The 22058-nt window shown below is 42.5% G+C and overlaps 1 protein-coding gene across 2 annotated transcripts in view; it reads left to right on the top strand.

Moving 5' to 3' along the window:
- Positions 1–22058, top strand: part of CNST (consortin, connexin sorting protein) — a 139069-nt gene that overhangs the window by 98244 nt on the left and 18767 nt on the right. The window lies entirely within an intron of this gene.

Genomic DNA, 22058 nt, shown 5'->3' on the forward strand with positions numbered 1-22058 from the left:
ATATGCTTTTACAATAAATAAAAAAAAGTGTGTGTGTATATATATATATATATATATATATATATGTTTCCTTTCTACTTTCGTCATTACAGTACAGAGCAGAGGTTTCCAACCTTGGTCCTCGAGTACCCCCAACAGTAAACATTTTCCAGATCACCTGATTGGTGCACAGTTGCACTGTTCATGAACACCTTTTGAAAGATCCACAGGTGGAGCTAGTTATTTCACTTGCGATTCTGTTGGAGACCTGGAAAATGGTTGGGGTACTTAAGGACAATGGTTGGGAACCACTGGTATAGAGTATCTTCTGGTCATTACAGCAGAATGTCAATCATCACATTCTAGATATGTTTAAAAGAAGTTTTCATGTTATAGTTTTAGTTTAACAAACCCCTTGTTATCTGTTTAAGAGTATGTTGTTGTGTACTTTCTGCTGTACTTAGCATGGTCCTACCCTAGTCCCCTGGGCACTGCATGACAGTATAGAAACACCTATTACAAAGTTGGTAGTGGTTTTGCTTTTATTTCTATTTCAGATTGTAAAAGCTCAACTAAGCGTTTTTATTCTTATTTTTGTACAATACAAATCACTTTAAATCCTAACATAAATCAGTTTATCTATTAGTTGCCTGCTATAAATGTAATGTACCCCAATAATATAAGTGCCAGTAACTGTTGGTATGGTTTTGTTTATGATCTTGTTGACTCCATCAATTATTGATCGCATTGTCACTCCAAGTCAGCTGAACTCAAGCTACCCCTTTCTGCCTGTCTGTTTTCTGTGGTTCACAACGTTCCCGTGCAGTAATTAGGCTGTTTCAGGTCATAAAGAATAATCCAATATAGCTGGTTCCTTCCTATATAAATTGACATTGCTGCATGATGTACAGTGGATTAGCTTTGCTTTATATATGACTCTATCCCAAGATGTATTTTTCATTTAAGCTTTTTGAGTAACTTTTTCAAATAAAAATCAGGTTTTTTTTACATTGCCAAAGACTCCTACACTTCTGGGATTATTTAAATTGATGTAAATTAAGGTTTCTGTATAATTTTTGGAGGTAAGCCAGTTGTATAATTGTTTTTCAGTTGCCCATGTCAAAGGAATGGTTTGGACAAACTAGATTGGTGGATTAATTAGTCACAGCAAAAGTTAACCATCATATTTGGGATATAAACTTTTTATTTTGTGTACTATTATTTAGGCACGCTGTGTAGTGCTGTCTGATTGGTTCGTGTAGCTGTAAAATTGTTTTGATTTTGCACACACCTGAATGGCCAAACCACATCACTTACAGCTTGCGCATCAGAATTGGTTGTAATGTTTTGGATCATACAGTATCGAAATGTTTTTAAATCACCCAAGTAAAGCATTAAATTGTACATGTCACCTTATTTACTGAAAAATTGTGTAGAATTATGTATTACAGTACATGTGCTAAACTTAGATGGTATTGAAGTTCCACTACCTCAAAATATAAATGTTACAAATCTGCATCTCCAATTATTCCTAGCCCTAGGGGTTGCTGTTTGTGCTGTTTGCAGCCTTTTTCCCCCCCATGGATTTAAAAGTTATGTAAAATGAACAATTCAATAATGTTTCCCATTTAGAAGTGCTGGAGGGATCAGGGGAGTGGCACATTTCCATTTAGGCATTGGCTATGTTTTATTACCGTTACTCATCAATTTCCTATAATAACTACCAGCAGGGGGTTGCAGCGTCAATCAAGCAGCGAAGGGGGGGGGGGGGGGGGGCACTTGCTAGGCACATATACACATAACACTAAACACAAAATCGGGCGCAGAACCTATACACATACATGTTAACATCCGCATAGTTCTCCAGTGCTCAGAGCATCAGCGAATCAGATTAAGCTATTGCACTCTGTTAAGTCTGCCACCTAGACTCCAATTGGCTAGTTTCAAAGAATTCTGGGAGGCGGATTTAGCAGAATACAATAGCTTATGCTGATTCTTAGCTCTGGAGATCTATGGGTATCGATATACATGCATACATACATACATACATACATACATACATACATACATACATACATGTTGACATGCATGTTTATATGTGTCTAGCAATTTCCCCTCCTCCACTGGTTGGTCGGCGCTATAGCCACCATTGGTAACTACAAATTATTTCTGCTGTACACTATCTTAAGTGAGTGTGGACAGGTAAGACATGTATAGTATCGTACAATGTATATATTTTGTAGTTACTGGGTAATGGATAGACAATCATTGAGAGCCTGGGCCTAACCAATCGGCAATCTTGCTTGGCAGGGGTCTGTCCCCTTTTTAGAGATGCTTCTCTGACTGTTTGACAGATGCAGTAGTATATGTGACCAGTTACAATCTATATTCCGTACGACATGTACGCGCGCACACACACACACACACACATTCACTCTAGGGTTATTTTTGTTGGAACCCAAATAACCTACAAGTATATTTTTGGATTGTGGGAGGAAACCACAGTACCTGAAGGAAACCCACACAAGTACTGGGAGAATATACAAACTCCACACAGTTAGGGCTATTGTGGGAATCGAACTTATGACCTCAGTGCTTAGAGGCAGTAATGCTAACCATTACACAAGCATCTGATTGCCCGCCCAGCCTCTAGCAAGTGGTGCATATATCAGCTTATGGCTTTGTGTGTTATTATATGATACTAGCAATTACCAAATTAGATTTTTTTCTTTTTACCTAATAATGAAAATTGGGAACTTGGAGAGTAGACGTTAATTTTGTGCCTAAAGGCGACATGACCCCTAAAGCCACCCCAGGGTAAGGGGTGTTAGTGAAAGGACCAATCACAAACCACTAGCATCTAGAAGTCCTGGAGATCCTGGATTTTGGCGGTAGGGGGTCACCATTGGTAGCATTTAAAAAAAATGTCAAGAGAATTAATGTTCTAAACAGGTAGACGGGTAGAATATTTCCAACCAAACTGTATTGTGTGACTCTTACCATTACAAAGCTTTCTGCACAATGTGATCACACTCCAATAGTGCAATCATTTGCTGAATGGTAGTTATCTAGACATTATACAGCCATTAGACTGAAAAGGTGTTTTTTTTTTTTTTATCATTATCATCGTAATAGTGCGATTTTGGCTACAATTTATCTATATAGTCAAAATAGGACAGACCTTAGAGTGTAAGTGAGCCGAAATCGCAATGTTTAGAAAGGCTTGTGACACAGATGTGCGGACCCGTGGCATCAGTACTGCCAGGGAAATAGACAGTGCAGACGTCTATTTTGTCTCCTGTAGAATGTATTTGGCCAAATGGCAAGATAGTCAAAATAGGATAATCTTAATCCGCCATTAGCCTGAATCGCACTGTGTGTACCCCATTACTCACACAGTGTATGCAAACAAACAGTTAGACATGTTGTAAAAGTACTGAAACATAAAGCAGCAGTAATTAATCTCTTACACCCTTTTCACACTGCCGCAATAATGCCGATTTATTGGTGTGTTCACCAAGGCTGTGTTACTGTGTGAAAAAAAGTGTTAACGAGCAGTATGCACTGGTTTCCCAAGCCAAGGTGCCCGTACATGGTACAATTGCTGGGTGCGATGAGATGCGCTCTCCCACACACATCTCATAGCTCAAAAGTATGTGCTGCACATACTTTTAGTACTAGATTGTATCTCATTGCATTGCAAAATTTATGCGATGCGATCAAGTCCAAATTGCATACAATAATTGTACCGTGTATGGGCACCTTCATCCAACATCGTTCCCTTTTGCAATATAGGCAAACCAGATCCCCAGCGCTTGGAGATGATGTCATCTAATGTAAAGAATGGAGATCAAAGAAAGTTACAGTATGTATTTGGTTTATCTAAAGCTGGGTACAAACCCAAACATTCCAGCGTTCTTGCATGATACGGTAGCTATGTATCATGAATGTGAACACTGCATGTTCCAACATTGAAAGGCAGAATATAATAATACTAGTAATCCCACTCAAAGCAAAAGCTTCGAAAGTTAGTCTGCTACCTTCTGTGTTTGTGCATGTGTGAGAAAGAGATGTAGTTTCACTCTCTGCCAGCAGATGACAGTGTTTCGGAGACTCACGGACACTAGACATACTGTATATATCTATATATCTCTACAGTATCATTGCGAACCACATTGTACTTTGCATTGTTCAATCTGATGGGATCATACATTAGATGATGGGACCACATAATTTAAAAAACAATGAATTGGGTGTGCACTCTGTATAATAGTAGTTGAAATCCATTTTGGATCATACGATTGACCCAGCTATAGTACAATAGAAATCTCCCAAAGCTAGGACTATCTTTAGGAATTTGTTACATTTGAACAGGAGTCCCTTTATTAGATACACCTGTTAATGTACAGTAAAAATGTAATCACCCAAGCATGTGGCAGCAACTGAAAGGTTGAAAGCATGCAGACTAGCTCAATAGGGTCAGCTGTTGTTCAGACCAATCAGAAGAATGCAGAAGAAGTGTGACCTAAGTCACTTTAGTTATAGAATGATCGATTTCTCCATACGGGATGGTTTGAGTATCTCATAAACTGCTCATCTCCTAGGACGGACTTTCATGTACAATGGTCACTACAGTCTTTAGTTAAACAAAAACATCCAGTGAACAGCCGTTTAGTGGGTGGAAAGGCCTTGCTGATGACAAAGGTCAGAGGAAAGTGTTACAAGTTCACAGGAATGCAGCAGCAACTCAAACATTGCAGGACAACAGCTGATAGCACTGGACCTTCATGTCGATGTGCTACAGCAGCAGACAACCACATTTGAGGTCTATTTACAGTGATATCACCTGTTACCACCTCAGTTGCTTCAAGCTTTTCAATGACAGGGTTATATTGGAGAAATCGACCTTATTTAGCATTGGGAACTAGGAGATTAAAGGGGCACAACAGCAGAAACATTCCTTAGATTGGGGGACAGACAGTTGTAAAAAATAATAATAAAAAATAGTTGCGTTGTCTGATTTGATCTTGTTTTCTGTTACACCATGCAAATTGTAGGATAAGAATATGACAACTACCTGTAGTTGTTATTTTATTTATTAACAGTTTCTTATATAGCGCACACATTCTGCAGCGCTTTAAAGATAATATTTGAACAATCACATCAGTCCCTGCCCCAGCACACACACACACACACACACATTCTAGGGTTAATTTGTTGGGAGCCAATTAGCCTACCAGTATATTTTTGGATTGTGGGAGGAAACTGGAGTACCCGGAGTAAACCCACGCAAGTACGGGGAGAATATACAAACTCCGCACAGTTAAGGCCATGGTGGGGATCGAACCCTTGACCTCAGTGCTGTGAGGTGGTAATGCTAACCATTGCACCATTCGTTACTGCCCTGATTTATTTGTATTATTTATTTATATGGTGACACCAGGGTTATGCAGCACCTTACAATACATAGATGAGTGTAAAACAAGTTACTGAAGCAGGACCTTTTCATTGCTTGCAGACTATTGCCATTCATACAGTAGGTTTGTGTGTTCGCTATACATATGGAATAGGGGAGTTTGCCACAAAAATAAGGTATTATACCCACAAATCCTAAACCATCTGATAGATGTTGAGATTTTTTTTTCAATTTTGAATGTTCCCATGACATTGCAGCTTAACCAGTAGTGTACCCAAACTAGGGTTACCACCTTTTTGTTGAGAGATTCCCGGACAGTGACCCGCCCCTTGACACACCCACTGCCCCGCCCCTTTGACCCGCCTTATGTTGAGATTTTTTTAAGATTTGCTTCAATTGATTTTGCATACCATAATGCCAGTTACATGTTACATCACACGCAGTAATGCCCATTACATGTTATGCCACACACCGTGATGCCCATTACATGTTACGCCATACACCGCAATGCCCATTACATGTTATGCCAGGACTCAAAAAGTTTTTTGTAAAGTACGGATAACATGGACAGTGCGCGCCGTAGGCGCGCGCAAAAAAATTTCAACATAATGCCGATTACACGTCACACACCCATTACATAGTATACAAAATGCCATAATGCCATAATGCCCATTACATGTTATGCCACACAACATGATGCCCATTACACATTATGCTTATTACTTGTTATGCCAGGACTCAAATTTTTTCTAAATTAGGGACAACACGGACACCGTAATGCCGATTACATATCACACACCCATTACATAGTATACCACATGCCCATTGCATGTTATACCAAACACCATAATGCCCATTACACCAAACACTGTAATGCCCATTACACATTATACTAAACACCATAATGCCCATTACACGTTATAGCAAACACCGTAATGCCCATTACACATTAGATTAAACACCATAATGCCCATTACACGGTATCCCAAACACTGTAATGCCCATTGCACATTACACCACACACCTTGATGCCCATTAAATATGTTACGCCTCACATGATGCCCATTACATCACACACATTCTAATGCCCATTACACATTATGCGATACACCATGATGCCCACACACACACATGGGGTGACAGAGCTGCATACACAGGGTGACATGGGCACACACAGTGGGACGGGGGCACACAAAGGGTGACAGATGAATAAATAATAATAGTGTTATAAAAACCAATTACTATAATCAGTATGAACATAAATATGTAACACTGCCTCAAGGTGTGACAGCAGAGGTACAAGGGGATTATTAGGACACAGCCAGCAGCCAGGTAGTGTGGGAGGGAAGGGAAGTTTGCAGCAGAAATAAAGAGCAGATGCCTGGATACAAGCAGGCACAACATGCACAGTGTACAGGCACCAGAGAAAGCGCCCGAGGTGAGATGCCTACCTGCCCCAGGATCAGTAAGCCAACTCTGCCGCTTGCACTCAAAGAGCCGAGTGAAGTAGTCGTAGATACTGGCACTGCAGTGCGGAGCGGGGGTTCAGCCTCGCACATGGGCAGGAGGAGGAGCAGGCACAATTACAGCGTACTAGCAGCCAGATGGAGCACAGCTCCGCCCCCAAGATGATGGGCAGGAAGCACCCAACCACTGCCAGACTCCGCTGGGACAACGCGAGGTCAGGTGACCCCATGAGACGGAGGCGCGTCACAGTGCTTGCCCAGCGCCCAGGTGAGAGGGGAGGGGCGGAGAGTCGCAGCAGCCCAGGCCAGCGGGGGGACAGAAGAAGAGGAGGCGGCTTGGGCGGCACGATCGCTGCGGCAGCAAGGTAATGACATGTCCTCTGCCGCCGTGCCCACTGCCTCCTCCTCCGCGGCGGCTGTAGGGATACCCGCCACCAGTTCCCGGACATTGAATAGTCCGGGAACGACACCCGTCCGGACTCCGGACACCCGGTCTAATTACCGGACTGTCCGGAGTAATCCCGGACGGGTGGTAACCCTAACCCAAACTGTACCACAAGAGCGGCACGTCGTCCCATATAGCTGCAAGTCCTCCCACAGTGTCATTATGGGATCTGACACAGATAAGAGCATACCCTTACTACCCTGCTCCCTGAGTGGTGGTCAACCATTTCACAAAGTCCATTTCTTCAAAGCAAGCCTACATAGCTGTTTGTCACTGTCCCTTATAGAGATGTGTAGTAAACATTGTAAGCTCCACTGGGGCAGGAAGTGATCTGAATGGCCAAATATTCTCTGTAAAGTGCTGTAGGTCATGTGAGTGCTGCATAAGTAACTGGTTAATAAATAATGATGACAGGAAGTGACCATTTGAGGTTGTTAAAATGGTATTAGCGGAGATAAACGCAGATGTGTTATTGCCATTTTCAGGGTATGCACCTGACGTCGGCTGCGAGTCCTAGCGTACAATACAGGGCATCTGCGTTGCTACTATTGCAGCTATTCTGTTTGGCCACAGACCTAGTAAAGCAGTCACTCTTTACTGTTCTTGCGTATAGCCTGTGCATGCATATGCAATTGGCTTGCAGTTGCTCTTTTTATTCTGGAATTGCAGCTTCACATGTGCTGCATTTGTGAGAAAACCGCACTTGCAGCTGCAAAGTCCAATGCTATCCACAGACTGGTAGCATTGTGGGTCTTACATGGTTAAATTCTGAAGAAAACTTTGTAACCATTACTGATCCTCTTGTCTGAATGATCCCAAAATCCTGCTGTGGAATGCTCTACTCTAATCCACATGCAGCAGAAACATGAATAACCCTTGTTTTTCAGTAATACAGTATTAGTCTTGTAAAAAGTACATTTCATATATAATTTTGCTTTACTTTGTAGTGAAAACTGGTCGCAATACAACTGTTTGAGAGAATTTGCTCCCGTCCAAAGTGGCCGATATAGAATACAAGTGTTTTATTGCCTTGAATTTGTTAAATCATGGCGTGAGTAGTAGAGATGTTTGTGCATATACTATGGGGTATCTGTAATACCACTTTCAGACCGCACTCTGGACCCGGGTTATTGACGTGTCCTTGTGTCTCCAACCCGGGTCAAGGTGCGGTGTGAAAGCGCCACTGTGAAAATTCCCGGGTTAGGTAACACTGCATTTCAACCCTGGTCTTGACCAGGGTTGAACACGGCTCTAACCCGGGTTGGGGTGCAGTCTGAAAGCTCCCTACCCAGGTTATTCAACACTGAATTCATTATCCGCAGCTTCATCTGGATGATTCCTCTGTCTCCTTTGATGAGGTCAGTGGCCAGAGACCCGTAAAAAAAGCAGCACACTGCAGAGCACACGTCTGAGGCAGCATTCCGGCAGTAGCACAGCCATGTCCTCAGTTTGGTTAGATGAGGAGGTGAGGGCAGTGTCGGAACTTGGCCCAGGTGCAAAACTACATTTTTGGGCCCTCCTCTTCCACTCCAAACCAAGTTCACAATATGCCACATAGCAGTGGGTAGCAGAAGTGGGCCCCTTAGTCTTCAGGGGCCCCGGTGCAATGCACCTGCTGCACCAATGGTAGTTCCGCCTCTGGGTGAGGGAATTTCTGAATATAAGGGGAGACAAAGAAATGCGCAGATTTGACAGGAACAGTAAAAGATGCTGTGGATTACAAAAACATAGCTAAAAGAGAGGCTCTCCCCCTGCGCAAATATAGGGGTCACTCAGTATTCCTCCCAGACCCTCACTTTTGTTTCCTTTGTGACATCATGTTTGTGAGCCTGAAAAAAGTCCACTTTTAATGACACCAATAGGTTATGCTGTGCTGACCCGGGTCCAGTGTGAAAGCAGCCAACCAGAGAATAACCCGTGTCGAAGTGCAGTGTGAAAGGTGTCAAAAACGAGTCTGACCCAGGTTGCAGCAGGGATGGACCCTTGTTCAAAATACAGTGTTGGACCCAGGTTTGCGGTCTGAAAGCTGTATTATTTAATCCTAGTGTTGAATGTTATAACTTTGGTTGTGAAAGACATGCTGTTTCTTTAAACACGGGTTGTCCTGTGAATATGTTTACATGGCTGATGGGCACTGCTTTAGAAAGAAACCTATTGCTAATTCTTTCATCATGTACAGTATGCCATAATTACTGGTGAGGATAACATGGTTTTTTATTGTGCACATATGTATTGTATCATCCAATGAAGGTGTAAAATGACTTCTGAGTATTGTCATTATATATAATCTGTAGCCACTAAATTGTCCCCCCCCCCCCCCCCCCCCCCCCCCCCGTGTTACAGTGTAGAATTTCCTTCACTCCTGGGCAAATAAAACTATTCTAGCTCCTTGTCAATCGCAGTTATGTTGTTTCCTGTATATGCTAACATGTGTTAAACATTTCTTTATCCTTGTCTACAATCCGTATACATTTCTTCTCCTGCCACTGTTTACTTTGTTGCTCTAGCTCTTTTTTTCCCCATATTGATTTAGCGGTTTGCTTGATGTGAATAGAGATCTTATAACAACAAACACCTGTAAAATGTTGAACATTGTCTGATGGTGTAGGTTAAATTGTTATGGGTAAATTTACTAAAATCCCTTTTCCTCTGAGTTTGACTGTGGTCTGCCTGTTTTATCTGTGTATCCTACATCTCAGAAGCCCCAGTTCCTGGGAATGTCCCCTCTGCCTGTGGGTATGTGCACGTAGATGAGGGAGCCAGCAGTGCAGCCTGCTGGTGGCAGTGGCAGCAGAGGCTGCTGTGATGGATAGAAGAGGAAGAGCACTCTAGTGGGGTCCTAGCTGCCTGATGAATTCTCGGATCTCTTAAGGACCCCATACATGCTGCGATAGCAGCGTGCGTTGCAATGAGTTATGGGCTGCATCGTGCAGCACATCAAACCTAGAATTGGTGGGATGCGGTCATTTGGTCGAATGCATTATGGTCGAATGTCATTAAATCGAATCCATTAGGTCGAATTGCTAAAAGGTCGACATGATTCTAGGTCGACATGGGAAAAGGTCGAAATGATTCTAGGTCGAAAGGTCATTAGTTCGACAGGTCATTAGGTCGACAAGGTCATTAGTTCGACATTGTCTAGGTCGACATTCACAAAGTCGACATGGGGTTTTTCACTGTTTTTTGAGCCGACATGTGCTGACAGGCGGTATTTCATGCCCTACCATCCACTAGGGCGTGGTGGGAGAATAAAATAGTGTGCCGAGCGTAGCGAGGCACCGTGCCCGACGCATAGCGAGCGGATGCAGTGCACTTTAAACTGTGTCCATGTCGACTGTGTTGACATTCAGGTAAAAAACAGTGAAAAACCCCATGTCGACTTTGTGAATGTCGACCTAGACAATGTCGAACTAATGACCTTGTCGACCTAATGACCTGTCGAACTAATGACCTTTCGACCTAGAATCATTTCGACCTTTTCCCATGTCGACCTAGAATCATGTCGACCTTTTAGCAATTCGACCTAATGGATTCGATGTAATGACATTCGACCATAATGCATTCGACCAAACGATCCCAACCCGAATTGGTGCATGTGGGAGCGTGCATATCGCCAGGATGCACTGAGTGATGTAGGCCATATGCCGATTCGTTTTGCCCGATAAGACGACCTAGCGCTCAGTGTATATGTAGCGTAAGTGACAAGTGCCTAAACTGTTTGATGCTTTTGGCTCTGTTCATGTGTGTGACAGAAGTCGGTGACCTTTATTGTTGTTGGGGCTTTAGCAAAGTTCTTAGCCAGTGTTACCCCTCGTCCACCCTTTTAGTCCATGATCCCAAACTACAAAACTGTCTTTTCTTGGGAGCAATTGTAAGATGACATAATTGGTGCCTTGCAGAAAAATGGTAACGTTGATAACCCTTTACTAAACAGTATACTGTCAAATGCCAGACTGCTTAAAATAAATGAGCAGCACATTCTAAAGCTAAGCTTGCCTGCATTATTACCAAGCACTTTTTTTCCTAAAATGTAGAATACTCATGATAATGGGGTACAGAGGCTGAGGGGGGATCTGGTCTTTGGGTCAAATCAATAGGTCGACCACTATTGGTCAACATGGCAATACAGCATGTCGGTTTAACCCCTTCCTGACAGAGCCAGTTTTTGCGTTCCTGACAGAGCCATTTTTTTCAAATCTGACATGTTTCACTTAAGTGGGGATAACTTTTTTTTGCTTTTACTTATCCCAGTGATTTTGAGATTGTTTTCTCGTGACACATTGTACTTCAAGTTAGTGGTAAATTTGGGTCGATACAGTCTGTGTTTTTTTGTGAAAAATACCAAAATGTCGTGAAAAAATGGAAAATTTTGCAATTTGCAAAATGTCACATTTTCTGCTTGTGAGACAAATAAACATACCACTCAAAATAGTTAATAACTAACATAGACCATATGTCTACTTTATGTTTCCATCATTATTTCAACTTCCTTTTAATTTTTTTGGACACTAGGAGGCTTACAATATGAATAGCAAATTCTCAAATTTTCAAGAAAATTTCAAACACTGATTTTTTTTAGGGACCAGTTCAGTTCTGATGTGACTTTGAGGGACTTGTATGTGAGACACCCCCATAAATGATGCCATTTCAAAAACTGCACCCCTCACAGTATTCAAAACAGCATTTTGGAAGTTTGTTAACCCTTTATGTGTTTCACAGGAATTAAAACAAAGTGTAGGTGAAATTTCAAAATTTCTTTTTTTTTGCAGAGTTTCAATTTTAATACATTTTTCTAACGAACACAGTAGATTTTACTAGAGAAATGTGACTAAAAATTGATTCCCCCAATTATTTTGTTTTCATAAATATCCTATATGTGGCCCTAGTGTGCACGTTGACCAAACCACAGGCTTCATAATAGAAGGAGCACCTACTTGATTTTGGAGCCTCCTTTTTATGAGATTTTTTTTTAGGCACCATGTAGGTTTCTAGGCACCATAAGTGCTAAAAGTTAGGAACCTCCCCCACAAGTCACCCAATTTTGCAAACTACACCCTTCAGGGAATTCATTTAGGGGTATAGTGTACATTTCAAACCCCCAGGGGTTTCACCAATTTTGATACAACTGGGCTGTGAAAATGAAAAAATTTAATTTTTCATTTTCACAGCTCAGTTGTATCAAAATTGGTGAAACCCCTGGGGGTTTGAAATGTACACTATACCCCTTGATGAATTCCCTGAAGGGTGTAGTTTGCAAAATGGGGTCACTTGTGGGGGGGTTCCACTGTATGGGTGCTTAAGGGGTCATTCAACCAGAATCTGTGCTGCAAAATCCAAAAATCACTCCTTCCCTTCTGAGTCCTGCCATGCACCCAACTGGTATTTTTTGGTCACATGTGAGGCATTGCCATACTCGGGAGAAATTGGGGCACAGATTTTGGGGTGCTTTGTCTCCTTCATTCCTTGTGAAAATGAAAAATTTTGAGCCAGATCTGCATTTTTGTGTAAAAAAATGTAATTTTTTACACAAAAATGCAGTTCTGGCTCAAAATTTTTCATTTTCGCAAGGAATGAAGGAGACAAAGCACCCCAAAATCTGTGCCCCAATTTCTCCCCAGTACGGCAATGCCTCATATGTGACCCAAAAATACCATTTGGGTGCATGGCAGGACTCAGAAGGGAAGGAGTGATTTTTGGTGGTGGAATGAATGGTGGGTGCTATGTCGCATTAGCAAGACCCCCGAAGCACCAATACAGTGGAACCCCCCCACATGTGACCCCATTTTGGTCACCAGCTTTGGGAGGGGGGCTGGCGCTGCGGCTGGTGGGGGGTTGGGAGGGGTGCTGGCGCTGCGGCAGCCGGGTGGGTGGGAGGGAGGGGGGCTGCCGGGTGGGAGGGGGGGGGGGCTGGCAATCGGTGGTGATCGGTGCTGTACTTAACAGCACCGGTCACCACCGATCACTGTGTTACCGAGCGGCTTAGACGCCGGTAACACAGAAAACGCTGCAATTGGCTGTTCACATTTGAACAGCCAATCGCAGCGATCGCCGCGAGGGGGGATGTCTGCTGTCAGGGACAGCAGACATCTCCAAACTGTCACCGCGTCTATAGACGCGGTGACAGTTTATAAAACCATGACGTATATATACGTCTTCGGTCGGGAAGTACCTCCCGACCATGACGTATATATACGTCATATGTCGGGAATATCTGTCTGGAAGCATATATATATATATATATATATATATATATATACATATATACATATATATATACATATATATACACATATATATATATATACACATATATATATGTGTATATATATATATATACATATATATGTGTGTATATATATATATATATACATATATACACATACATATATGTGTATATATATATATATACATATACACATACACACACACACATATATATATATATATATATATTTATATATATATATATATTTCATTCCTTATCATTTTATTATTTACTGCTGCTGCTGCGGCTTGCGGGGGGGGTGGGAGGGGGGAAGCGCTGCGTGCGCTGAGGCTGTTGCTGCTGCTGGGGGAGCCGGGTGAGCCTGCTGCCCCGGAGCTGCCGGGTGAGTGCCGGGTGGGTGGGAGGGGGGTGCTGCTCATCGGTGGTGATCGGTGCTGCACCGATCACCACCGTTTTCTGTGTTACCGAGCGGCTTAGCCGCCGGTAACACAGGAAACGCTGTGATTGGCTGTTCAGATTTGAACAGCCAATCACAGCGATCGCCGACCGGGGGGGGGGCACCCCTGCCCCCCCTGGGCGGCGAGGGGGGATGTCTGCTGTCAGGGACAGCAGACATCTCCTAACTGTCACCGCGTCTATAGACGCAGTGACAGTTAGAAGCCATGACGTACATGTACGTCAAATGTCGGGAAGTACTTCCCGACCATGACGTACATGTACGTCAAATGTCGGGAAGGGGTTAAGCTATTTGTTGGCATGAAAAGGTCAACATGATTTATATTTATTTGTATTATTTTGTCATTTATTTATTTTTAAACCTTTTTCATTCTTGACCACTCACATGAACTACGACTGGGACCTTAAGTGTCCCAAAACATGGCAAGTGCAGTGCGACAGTAATTGGGAGGAAAAACCTTTTCATTGTTTTAACCATTTCTTTGTTGTTCCCCATGTCTTCCTAGACGCTGTCGGCCTAGTTCCTGTCAAACTTATGATCCACAGTCATATTGAAGGGGCAAAGTTCCCATGAAAACGCTGGGCATTGCCATTCAAATGGACTGGCAACATGGGGGGCGGGCAGCTGACGTCAGCTGCCCACCCGTTTCCTGCAAAGTGCGCTCGTAGATCAGAGACCCCATATTGGTGTCTCAGATCTGCATGCGCTGGAGAAACCATCAAATGATTTCTCCGCCGCACCCAAGCCTGTGAGTGGATGATCATGCAAATCATCCATACGGGGAATCGCGGTGTGCGAGGGGGGGGGGGGGGGCGGACATCCCTGCGGCCGGCGTTTGGTCCACAAGCAACGCTGCAAAATTGACAGCGCTGCCTGTGGGCCAGAATAAGGTCCTTAGTACATAGTGCTGAATAACACAATCTAGACATGCTTTATGTGTAGAATTGCCACACTATCCGTTTAAACTGGGACACTTATGAATTACACAGGTTCTCGAGCTGCTTTAAGCCCGATTAAATGCAGGCTTGAGTACAGCCAGTAACAGAACCCGCATAATTCACAAGGGGATAGACACCACTATTCTGTTCCAATTAATTTCCACAAGAACATTTGTTTTAATGCTTATAATAAAAGTTATAAAAAATTTGTGAGCAGTGTTATCCAGCAATTATTATGTAGTACTTATTTACATGATAAAGCACCTTGCAACCTTGTGCTAATTTTCACTACAGAGAGTACAGCAATGCAATTGTACAACTGTTGTTCTAAAATATAATCTCTATGTAAATTAGTGTAATTATTCTGTTTACAGATATGCTGGCTCCGCCATGAGATCACATTGCACATGTTTAGTTAGACGGGTTGGGATCATTTGGTCTATTGCATTATGGTCGAAAGTCATTAGGTCGAATCCATTAGGTCGACATGCTAAAAGGTCGACATGACTCTAGGTCGACATGGGAAAAGGTCGACATGATTCTAGGTCGAAAGGTCATTAGTTCGACAGGTCATTAGTTCGACAAGGTCATTAGTTCGACATTGTCTATGTCGACATTCACAAGGTCGACATGGGGTTTTTCACAGTTTTTTTATCTGAATGTCAACACAGTCGACATGGACACAGTTTAAAGTGCACTGCATCCCCTCGCATCGCTCGCTGCGCTCGCAATGCGTCGGGCACGGTGCCTCGCTACGCTCGGCACACTATTTTATTCTCCCACCACGCCCTAGTGGATGGTAGGGCATGAAATACCGCCTGTCGGCACATGTTGGCTCAAAAAACAGTGAAAAACTCCATGTCGACCTTGTGAATGTCGACATAGACAATGTCGAACTAATGACCTTGTCGAACTAATGACCTTGTCGAACTAATGACCTGTCGAACTAATGACCTTTCGAACTAGAATCATGTCGACCTTTTCCCATGTCGACCTAGAGTCATGTCGACCTTTTAGCATGTCGACCTAATGGATTCGACCTAATGACTGTCCACCATAATGCAGTAGACCAAATGACCGCATCCCAGTTAGACACACCTGCAGACAAATATTATGGTGTGAATATGGGCCTTATTCAGGTTAGGTCGGTGCAATGTACGTACGGTCAGTTTCACCGTACGTTTCCCGTACGCGGACGGTGAGCGTAAGTCCGCCCACAAAACATCCGCACATGGCTGGTCACAAACACCGACAAAGGGGAGTGGCATACACTTGAGCGTACGCCACCGTACACGGACGGATCTCCTCTTAGCCGCCGATAACTGGCATACATCAGAACGTACGCCACCGTATACAGACGGGTATCGTCTGTTTTCCCACCGTATATCTGAGCGTACGCCACAGTGCAAGTAGAAATTGAGTCCAAAAACATCCTTGTTGCTCTTAGATGTGGTTTATGTGTATTTTTACTAATAAAAAACTGGTATGTTTGTGTTACAGTGAAAAAGTTGACACATGTCGACTTCTGTACATTGAGTTTCCTGCTTTTTAAAGTTTATAAAAACACTTACTGAATGGGTGTAGATGGTTATAAACTAACTACCTTTCCATATATAAGCAGGTCTTAGAATGAATGTTACCTAAAATTAAACCAACCTTTACATGTAGAGAAGTGTAGAAAGATAAGCTTCCAATGTGTTTGAGTGCTGTGTGTGGCTTGCAGGTAGTGAAATAATGGCTGCAGCATTGCTTATTACATTCAGGTGTATGTGTTTGAATAGTAATCAGCGTTAAGTAGCAGACCCAGGCGTCCGCTCTCATACGGTATCTCTAGGGGTGGTCTGGAGCTATCCTTGGCGTCTGCCTGTTTTTGGCCCAAAATGCACGGTGCGTTCGCCGATCGAGCGGTTGTAGCACCGTACATTTTTGGTGCACACCCCCGTGTACGCCCATGTTTACGCCCAGTTTCCCGCATTATTTTGGCCGCTCCCCTAAAAACGCCCCCATGCCGCCCACAATGTCCGTACTCTTGCGGACAGGTTTTTTCGCACGGAGAGACCCGTCCGTGAGCGGTGTGAGGTCGCCGCACCTGCGCATTGCGAAAGCTACGCATGCGCAGATGAAAAAAAAACCCGATCTGCCCATTTACGGTCCCACCGTAGCGAGCAGAATAAGGCCCTATATGTAGTACAGTAGGAGCATCAACATTCATGTTGCTGTAGGATACTTAAGGCCCCCATACACTATGCGATTTGGGCAACATTGCACCCGATTCGGATGAATCGGGCTATGAAATTGGCCCAAATCGCACATTTAGACATTTGCTGAATCTTATGTGCATGCAGCCTGTAGCAGGGGGGGGGGGGGGGATGCTGGCTACCAGAGAGCCGGGCGGAGGTAGTGGTGGTGGGGGGGGGGGGGTCTGGGAGCCATACTGGGGAAGCGCCAGCAGCGGGAGCATTAAAAAGCCCATACAAATGAATAGGATTGGCTTCCCATACCTGGCTCCCTGATACCCTGTGCTGCCCCCCCTGCTCCCTCCACCTGGCTCTCTGGTCGCAGACATCCCCCTTGCTGCCGTCCGCTGCCTCCCTGCTCCTCCCTCCTGCAGCTCCCTGGGAGTTGCATGTGATAAATCGCATGCAAAGCTTGGCACATGAAGTGGCTAATAGCATGTGATCCCTCCCGGGCGCTGCCAGGACAATGTATGGGGGCCTTTTCTTCACTACACAGCCTTAAAGGGAAGATACTCTTCTCACAATGGATGTGCTTCTGCGAACACTAGATCATTGCTTTCCACACTTGGGCACTGGTAATTTCATTAATACTTGTGTCAATTTGATTTAACCATCTATTCTCGCCATGGATATCCTTTAACACATGGTCATTAAAGCAGATTACACACCATCGGCTGTTCAATAGAATGGTGTATATATTTCTGGACCATCGCCCAGTATACCAGCGATATGTCTTTGAATAGCATCTGCTGCACCAGGAGCCGGTGGTGATTGATAGCTCAGTGGGCATGCTGCATGCTCTGTATTATATTTGATTTGCAGATATCTGTTAGAGTGTGCCCAGCCTCGGGGTGCCTTGAGGACCACATTTGAGGAAACGGCAATAAATTAAACAAATGATGATACTTTTACATGTGTAATGGATTCCCTATGCTTCTCTTCTCTAATCTTCATTGAGCCCAATTGGCAAAAAAATAATGCATTTGTGTCTTACTTTTCGTTAAATCATCCAAGCAACAGTTGTAAGGGGTTTTAAACAAATGAAAGTAATAGTTTATGGAAAACAGTGGCATTTTATTCAAAAAACGTTATTCGGAAAGTTATGAAACTTTTCTTCATTTTTTATCAACACCAAGTAATGATCGAAAAATGTAATGTGTCTGGTAGATCACTTTGTTCACTACATCCGCTATGTTAGGTTGAGACAAAACAGACTTATATGCTATCAAACATCATTAGATTGGTGACCGCTAACAACACTGTGAGGGGCGTTGTCCGCTAGAAAGAGAAGGGGTGGGAAAATTGTGAGAGCTGTACCTATTAGATCATAGCCAAAAGAAAATCGGACACTGCGCTAAAATAGCAAAAAATGTAATATTCAGTTCAATGATAGAATATAATAATAAAAAGCATGTACACACAATATGACATGGGATACATATAACAAAATCCTCCCAGAACAAATTATTCCTATTGGTGCAGGAAAAGATCCCTAAAGGTTATATTGCCACTTAATGAAGCGACTAAAGTCCCAGAGAATGAGATTGTTAGCAATTTGTTATATACGGAATGCAAAGCAGTCCATGCAAAAGCTCAGATGTCTAAGCAAGCAAAAAGATGTAGCTGTTAGTTGAGCCTGTCAGGCTATGGTAGTTGCAGCTTTGAGCAGATGAAAGCATGTAAATATATATATATATATATATATATATATATATATATATAATATATTAGACGCAGAATAAAGTGGTGGCACTCACGGGTTTAAGGTGAAAACAAATTCTTGTATTAAAAGTACAAAACAGTGGTCACATCAGTTGCCCAACGTTTCGAGGCCAGAAGCCCCTTCTTCAAGGTGTGAAGAAGGGGCTTCTGGCCTCGAAACGTCGGGCAACTGATGTGACCACTGTTTTGTACTTTTAATACAAGAATTTGTTTTCACCTTAAACCCGTGAGTGCCGCCACTTTATTCTGCGTCTATTCATCAAAAACCTGGAAGGCACCGCGGTAACCTGCCTCAGCAAGCACGAGTGCCGACCGATACCTCCATATATTATATATTATATATTATAGTCACCACTCCTTTTGGTGTAGTTTGCACTCACAACCATGTTAGGATTGTTATAGTATAAATACAAGTGGCCTTCTATTTAGAGATAGTGAGCTCCTGGCTCTCTCTTGTTAGCTCTACAGACCAGCCATATAAGGGTCCACCCACCAGAGGGTTGTCTCCAACAGAACATGAATAACTGGTACCAGAAAAAAGACAGTCCCTGATTTACACCCATTACTATATCCCACCAACCCCTTTTTTTCTGTATCCTTTCCCGTTTTCACTGTTAACCATTGAAAATCAATACAAATGTAAAGATTAAAAAAAATCAGTGTTTATACTTACATTAACATATATAACAACATGTGGTAGTCATACAGCTATCAGGCAGTCAGACAGCTCTTTAATTATTTGGGGGTTTTGTTTTTTATTATTTTAGTTAGTGTTTGACTTTTGAGAGCCACTAGACCAGGCATTCCCAACCACGGTCCTCAAGGCACACCAACAGTGCAGGTTTTAGAAACATAGAATTTGACTGCAGATAAGAACCATTTGGCCCATCTAGTCTGCCCCTTTTTTTACCCTCTAGTTAATCTCAACCCTTTTTAATCCTTATTTCTTTGTAAGGATATTCATATTCCTATCCCAACCATGTTTAAATTGTTCTACTGTCTTAGCCTCTACCACCTCTTAGCCTGTCACTAACAAAGATGTTAAAGAGCACTGGTCTAAGTACAGATCCCTGGGGTACTCCACTGGTAACATGTCCCTCCATAGAATGCACTACATTTGCTACAACTGTCTGTTTCCTATCCTCTAACCAGGTTTTTATCCATTTAATTGTTTTATAATCCAATCACAAACTTTCAAGTTTATTTAGTAGCCTGCGATGTGGGACAGTGTCAAATGCCTTACTAAAGTCTAGATATGCCACATCTACAGCCCCCCTTCGTCTAGTATTTTGGTCATGGAGTCAAAATAGTCAATGAGACTTGTTTGGCATGATCTCCCTGCAGTAAAACCATGCTGTTTTGGATCCTGTAAATTGTTTAATTTAAGATGCTGCTCCAACTCTATGGAACTCTCTTCCTCACACAGTGCAAGAAGCCCCCACTGCAGAATCCTTTAAAAATAGACGGAAGACATACTTATTTACTCAAGCATTTCATTGACATCTACTGTTAAGCTTGTTTTGTATTTCGAGCTGTAAAGACAATGGTGAAGCACTTTGAGTCCTATTGGGAGAAAAGCGCTATATAAATATCATTATTATTATTATTATTATTATTATTAGATATTCCACTAGTTTTGTAGATATCCAGGCTTGAGCACAGATGACTTAATTAGTATCTGAGGGATTCTGATTAAACCATCTAATTAAGTCACCTGTGCTCAAGCCTGGATATCTACAAAACCTGCACTGTTGGTGTGCCTTGAGGACCGTGGTTGTTAAATGCCTGCATTAGATATATTGAAAGTTGGTTATTTTTAACTAACTTGAGAGATGAATACATGATACATGGGACTATATTGTAATGCAGTATGTTGATGTATACCTCCTCTATTTATGTCCTAAAGGAAAAATGTACTATAGTTATCCAAGATCTCATGTATGTGTTCCTTAAAAAAAATCAAATAAAGGTTATTCCACAAATCATGAAGTTAGAACTATAACATTTTCCTTAGCAATTTTTGAAGTCTAAATAAAATCCAAGGCCATCCAGTTTTTTTTTAAATTTGTAACCAATACAGCAATGTCATGGATGAGTATCTTTGTATCACTGTTTATCCATTCTGCAGGTTTAGGGTGCAGTTACCTCTAGAGTACATTGGTTACTACTACAGTATTGTTACTTCTTCCTTAGCCTGTGCACCTGCAATTTAGGTTCAGCAAACAAGACTTTACTTTGTGTTCGTTATAGTTTACATTAATAATGACGAAGGTCCTGATACTAAGGTAGGCCGCAGTCACGCAGGAGTTTGATACCAATGCCGCAGCCAATAACCTTATTTGCAGAATTTATTTATTTATTAACAGTTTCTTATATAGCACAGCATAATCCATTGTGCTTTACAAAAGGAGACAGTGATACCACACACAGGGTATTTACAGAGTCAAAAGGTAGGAGGGCCCTGCTCGCAAGCTTACAATCTATAAGGAAATAGGCATTGAGGATAGATAAGGATAGATACTGTATTCTGTATTGCATCGATTCCACCAGAATGCAAGGTTCCGTGACTGGTTCTGGAATTTGATTAGCTTGCCTGAAGAGATGAGTTTTCAGGTTTGGAGACTGGAGCAGAGTCTTATTGTGCTTAAGAGGGCATTCCACAGAGTGGTGCAGCCCAAAGAAAGTCCTGCAATTGGGAATAAGAGAGTGTAATGAGACGCAGATCTTGGGAGGATCGTAGAGGTCGGGTTGGAAGATATTTTGAGATAAGAGAAGATATGTATGTTGGTGTAATTTGGTTTATGGCTTTGTGTGTAAGTAAAATAATTTTGTATTGAATACAGTAGAATACAGGTAATCAATGAAGTGACTGACAGAGTAGCTTTGCAGACGATGAACGACTGGCTAGGAAGATTAGCCTCGCAGCTGCATTCATAATGGACTGTAGTGGTGAGAGTCTGTATTGGGGAAGGCCAATAAGGAGACCATTGCAATAATCAATGCGTGAGATGAGAGCATGGATTAGAGTTTTTGCAGTGTCTTGTGTAAGGTAAGGGCGAATTTTGAATATGTTTTTTAGGTGCATGTGGCATGATTTTGAGACATATTGAATGTGGGGTACAAAGGAAAGTTCAGAGTCAAGGATAACACCTAGGCAGCGAATTGAGAGGTA

Source organism: Crinia signifera, chromosome 3 (assembly GCF_055691185.1).
Source record: "Crinia signifera chromosome 3, ASM5569118v1, whole genome shotgun sequence".
NCBI lineage: Eukaryota > Metazoa > Chordata > Amphibia > Anura > Myobatrachidae > Crinia > Crinia signifera.